Source organism: Sapajus apella, unplaced genomic scaffold, assembly GCF_009761245.1.
Source record: "Sapajus apella isolate SASKATOON/1434 unplaced genomic scaffold, GSC_monkey_1.0 scaffold23, whole genome shotgun sequence".
Classification (NCBI taxonomy): Eukaryota; Metazoa; Chordata; class Mammalia; order Primates; family Cebidae; genus Sapajus; species Sapajus apella.
The window spans coordinates 33,563,721-33,569,720 of NW_022436963.1; the positions used below are offsets into that span (position 1 = coordinate 33,563,721).

At 40.5% G+C, this 6,000-nt stretch overlaps 1 protein-coding gene and 1 long non-coding RNA gene across 5 annotated transcripts in view; one reads left to right on the top strand and one right to left on the bottom strand.

Annotated features, from left to right (window-relative positions):
- The window catches only part of GRM7 (glutamate metabotropic receptor 7), an 878,927-nt gene that overhangs the window by 640,460 nt on the left and 232,467 nt on the right, over positions 1–6,000 (top strand). The window lies entirely within an intron of this gene.
- The window catches only part of LOC116559217, a 4,278-nt gene continuing 778 nt past the window's right edge, over positions 2,501–6,000 (bottom strand). The window contains exons 2-3 of the long non-coding RNA XR_004272382.1: positions 2,917–3,031; positions 2,501–2,768 (exon numbers count right to left, since the gene is read on the bottom strand). This is a non-coding gene — a long non-coding RNA (uncharacterized LOC116559217). The remainder of the gene's footprint in view (positions 2,769–2,916; positions 3,032–6,000) is intronic.

Consider the following 6,000-nt stretch of genomic DNA (forward strand, 5'->3'; position numbering starts at 1 on the left):
ATTTCTTAGAAGTTGCTTTGTCCTCACTTTACACATAATTAGCATTTAATAAACATTTGTTGTACAGAAAATGTTTGTATGAATAAACAAATGTATGATATTGTAATAATAACAGTAGTTATTATTAGTATTATTATTTGAGGCAGAGTCTTGCTCTGTCATCCAAGCTAAAGTGCAGTTGAATGATCTCAGCTTACTGCAACCTCTGCCTCCTGGGTTGAAGCGATTCTCCTCCCTCTACCTCTCGAGTAGCTGGGATTACAGGCACCTGCCACCATACTTGTCTATTTTTTATAGAGATGAAGTTTCGCCGTGTTGGCCAGCATGGTCTCGAACCCCTGACCTCAAGCAATCGCCTGTCTTGGTCTCCCAAAGTGCTGGGATTATAGCTGTGTGCCACCATGCCTGGCTGGTTATTTTATTTTATTTTATTTTATTTTATTTTATTTTATTTTGATACTAGCTGCTGATTGCCTTTTAGGGCTTATATGGGCCAGGTATTAAAACTATCTGGGGATTATCCTAGTTCATCTTCATAATGGTTCAATAAATTCTGAACTTCTTTTATCAGCAGATTTTAACTTAAGTAGTTTTCCTGAGCTTATCCATGTGACACATGACCGAAGTGGGATTTGAACTGCTGCCCAAAGCACATATTTACGGTGGCTCGGGACTCTTACATCTAACTGGTGAAACCCAGATGTAGCCTCTAAAATGCCAACGTGTGATGTTTCACTCACTTTGTCATAAAAGAGGACTGCTTGGAGTGGCGGCAGTCAGCTAAAATCTCACTCCTACTTCTATGCATTATGGTGAGGATAACTGATTTCTCAAACAGTCTCGGAAAGCTCATAGGCATGGTTCCTGGACCCCCCTTGTAAGAACTGTGGGGCTTTAGTTCTCAACAGAGCACAAGCCCCAGGGGAGCACAGCTGTGGTGTGATTTCTTCTTCAGCAAGAGGCTTCAGTGTCTTCAACCAGGAAGGCCTTCGCAGCATTTCTGAGGGGTCAGGGAATTGTGCCTATGATAATGGAAGTTCTGTGAAATCAAGCCCAGGGTGAGGGCAGCTGCAAGTGAATGCCATTTGATGATTCTTATGTAAAGTGTACCAGAAAGCATCACAGAATAAGCTTTCTCATTCTGTCCACCATGACACCTTATTTAATTCAGGTATGATAGGTTTTAAACAAGAGTGTAAAAAGGTTTCAGTTATGGGGATCTTTTTTCCTAGAAAAATGTTTTATATCAAGGTTTCTCTCTCTTGTTTTACCTTGTTCCTGACATTAAGCTGTTAATTCATTAATGTTAAAATGCTTTATTAAAAAAACCTCTAAACTGGTTGGGAGTTTCAAACATCAAAAATATAATACCAACGCTGCCAGCTCTCATTCCCTGTAGCTTATGTTTTGGATAACAGCCAAGCATCAGCAGATGAAACTCTAAGAGGCCAGGCACATTTAAAACCACAGCTGCCCAAAATAGAAATTAGTAAGATGGTTATCAGTAAATTAAAAATAAGTTTCATGTACTACCACTAAATACAGGTTAATGAAATAAGTCCTTAATTTTCCTAAGTGAAAAGTAGACCTCTGATTAATGTTAAGATTTAGCTGGCTGTTTTAACATTTAAGATTTAGCTGGTCCTTTTTGAAAATATCATTTTAAAAAATTCTTATTCATTATTTTCTTTCGTGTAACAATCTAGAGCACTTTTCTGTCTGTTAATCTGTTGAATTAAATCTTCACAAGAAGTGTCCCAATGAGGTATTATTCCCCACTGGGTTTTGCTTTTGAGGAAAAAAATCACTGGGTTTTGCTTTTGAGGAAACTGAGGCCTGGCTAAATTAAGTGACTTGCTCAGCTAGAAAATGACTGTGTGAAAATTTCAACCCAGTTTTTTTCACTATACATTTACTGCTTTTTTCATTCAGGTAAGTTGTTTTTTGATAGAACTTAACAGTTTTTACTTTCACTGTAAAACATACTTAGCTAGCCAGGGGTGATGGTACATGCCTGTAATCCCAGCTACTTGGGAAGGTGAGGCAGGAGAATTACTTGAACTCGGGACGTAGAGGCTGCGGTGAGCTGAGATAGCACCACTGTACTTCAGAATGAGAACTTGACAAAAAAGAAAAAAAATATATTTGGCCATTATATTTTCTTTCCTGCTGGAAATCTGTATGTTCACCTGTGAAACAGGCTGCGTCTAGAACTTTTGCTGTTACATGGGACTTCTCAGTTAACTTTAATATTCAATTCAGATAATAATATTCATTTATTTGGGATTTACTGGGCCAGAAGGCATGGAGTTGGAGAGGTCATAGATAATTCCAAGTTAACAATGAAGCAAAATTAGAGTCACTTTTTAACGATCTCAAAATGAATTTATCATTTTGTGTGAGTAATGTCAGGCATGTGAAGCCTGTTGCTGAGTCACAGTTACCTTTAGTAGTGTAAAAAATATGTCCTGATGCTTAGTAACTCAAAACAAGACAAATTTGTTTTGTTCATGAATCTGTAATTTGGTCAGGATTTAGTGGGATAGTTTATCTCTGTTCTGCATTGCAACAGTTGAAGCAGATCAAAGGCTGAGTGGTAGAATCATTTGAAGCTTCATTTACTCACTGGGCTGGTGGTGGATGCTGGCTGCTGGCTGCTGGCTGGGGACCTCAGTTCCACTCCATGTAAGCCTATCCATCTCATCTATCTGTCTAGGCTGGTTTGTGCCTCTTCACAGCATGGTTGCTGGTTGCTCAAGGCACACATCCTAAGAATGCGATCAAGAGAGACAGGTGGAAGCTATAGCCCAAGGATTCAGCCTTGGAAAACAATATAGCAACATTTCTATCATAGTCTATTGGATGGAATAATTTTAATGCCCCACCCAGATCTAAGGAGAATTATATAGATCTCACCTGTGGATAGAGAGGAGTGTCACTAAAAAAGACAACATGCGGAATGGGCCATCATTAGAATACATTGTCTTCCCAGAAGAGCTGAGTAATCTCATTAACTGTGGTTTCTGGAGTCCTAAGACAAGAAGGAGACCTACAAGTTCTTGTTGAGCTTAATAGGTTAACAGTCACTTTTGTGGTCAGCCAGGTATGTATTCAGCTTAGGCACATAAAGTTCTATACTGCCCTTATTAATCCTACTAACTTTGGTCTTTCTTGCTTCCTTTAATTCTCCTGTATTCTGGCTTATATTCTAAATTCAAGTGACTCCCTAGACTCCCCCTCCATCCCCCCCAAAAAAACACCATGGGACTCTTAATCTTGTTCGTCATGATAAAATACCTAAAACTCAGAATTGAGACTGACTCTAACTCAAGTTCACATTTTACTACTTATTTCTCTTTTATTTTGTAAGGTGGATCAGGTTGTAGAAGACAGGTTTCCTGGGGCCTGATTCATATTGTGCCCTTGTTTAAGGCTCATAATGCTGGTACATAGACAACTGAGCTGTAATTGTAGCATTAAGATCCCCATTTAAAATAGATCCCATTTCCCTGAGGGAAATCATCCAACTCGTCTATTTTTCTGAGCAGGGCATCAGAAATGCTCCTGTCAGCTTATATGCAGTATGACACTTCATTGTGAAGGCAACTCTAGTTTTCACATCCTTGCTGCACACCCTGCAATACATTTAAAGCTTGAGGATTTCCCTTCCTAACATATACTAGATTCTTTCCATTTTCCTTTGATGCCTACTATATGTTCCCCAACCCCCAACTCAAATTCTGAGCTGTAGGTGGGTTCTGACCCAGATTTTATTGTTCCTAATGGGTCAAATTGATAATAATTGTTCAGCTGCAGTGCATAGAAATATCAGTTCAAAAACTCAGGTGTGCAAAAAATTATTTTTGAATGAATAAACATATATTTCCTGCTTCGCTCGGTGGTAGAACCTGATGTTGGGCAGTCCAGTATCCTGGCTTCCCATCTTTTCCCAGGTTCCCAGTGCCTCAGATGTTCCCCTAGCCTTGGCGCATGGCCTTGTAAAGCCACAGTTCTTGGTCATTGCTATGGTCTAAATGTTTGTGTTCTCTTGAAATTCATATATTGAAATCCTAATCCCCAAGTTGATTGTATTAGCAGGTGAGGCCTTTGGGGAGATGATCAGGTTATGAAAGGCAAGCCCTCATGAATGTGATTAGTGGCCTTAGAAAAGAGACCCAAGGAAGCCCCCTTGCCCCTTTCACCATGTGAGGTCACAGTGAGAAGGCAACATCTAAGATCAGAAAGCAGATTCGCACCAGACACTGAATCTGCCAGCAACTTGATTTTAGACTTCCCAACCTTCAGAGCTATGAGAATTAAATCATCACTCAGTAATATCGTGTGATAGCAGCTCTAATGGACTAAGACAATCATCATCCCTCCACATGAAATACTAGAGATGTATGTAGACATACATACACCTTTTCCTAGACCTGAGTTCATGTCTGATCAACCTCACTGAGGGATATTCTCAGGTCTGCCTCTCAGGTACTGCTCTGCTCTTTAGATAAGAAAAGCACACCGAGAAGTCCTCCCAAGCCACTTTAGACACGTAGAAACTCAGTGGGGACAAGATCTGTCACCACTTTTCTGCATGCAAAATCATTTATGGTTCCCCAGTTCTGAATGGATGGAAGGGAGGTAGATGAAGTCCCTTGAGCTCTACCTGCCTCCACATGCCACGTGGACAGTTCTGTTCTATTGTTCCTTCTCTGTGTTGGAGTGTAGAACTCAGAATCTCACTCTTCCCTGGGCTTTACCCTGGAAAGTGACTCATACAGGGTTCCAACCTCCTTTCCTGCCAGCTCATTTTGGAGATTCATTGTACTATTCAGGTTTGTGTTAGACCATAGCCTCTGAAATCTTCCTTTAACCTGTAAAGAAAGGGAAAATGTTGAAATGGGCTGGTTCTTTCTGATCCAAATCATTGTAAAATGACTGGACCTTGCCTTTTAAAATCTAGTAAGTCAGTCTAGTAATTTGAATCCTATATCATGCTATATCATCTTTTCTCTAAGTACAAATGCAATCAACTTGGGGTGGGGGGAGGGAGACTACAGTTTGAACAAACGAAAAACAGGCAATGAACAGCAGTCAAAGGTTCCTACTCCTCTTTTCTGTTTCACCAATTCTCCCAGGAACTTGAGATGTTCCTTTGTACTTCCATATGTACTGTCTTATCTATGCTTACATTTCCATTTACAGCATCTATTGCTACTGCCTTGTAGGGCTATGACACCTGCCCTCCTCCCCATCTCCAGAGGTCAGTTTATTGCCTCCACCCCCTGAATATTCTCCCCACATTCACACATATATTTGGCAGTCAGAAAATATCTTTCCATACATTTATGATGTAGTTACATCTGTTTCTACATCTCAAGACTTCCAGAACCCTTTCACTTTGTCTCAAGTTCATTTCTCCAGATTTGTAGAAGGCTGGAAGAATTAGGTAACATGTCAAGGTCACAGGCTGGTAGGTGGCAGAATGGCCTGTGAAACCCATGGCTATGTAATGAGTTGTGTCTCTCTGAAATCTATATGTGAAAGCCCTAAACCTCAATGTGATGATATTTTTGAGATGAGGCCTTTGGGAGTTACTTTTGATGAGGTAATAAAGCTGGGCCCCTTATGATGGGATTAGTAGTTTTATTAGAAGGAAAAGGCTTGGCACAGTGGCTCATACCTATAATCCTAGAACTTTGAGAGGCTGAGGCAGGTGGACTGCCAGAGCTCAGGAGTTCGAGACCAGCCTGGGCAACACAGCGAAACCCCGTCTCTAATAAAATACAAAAATTTAACCAGGCATGGTGGTGTGCACTTAGAGTACAGCTTCTCAGGAGACTGAGGCAGGAGAACAGCATGAACCTGGGAGACAGAGGTTGCAGTGAGCTGAGATGTTGCTATTGCATGCCAGCATGGGCAATAGAGCAAGACTCTGTCTCCCAAAAAAAAAGAAAAAGGAAATGAGAGAGCTAGTGTTCTCTCTTATCCTCATTCCCT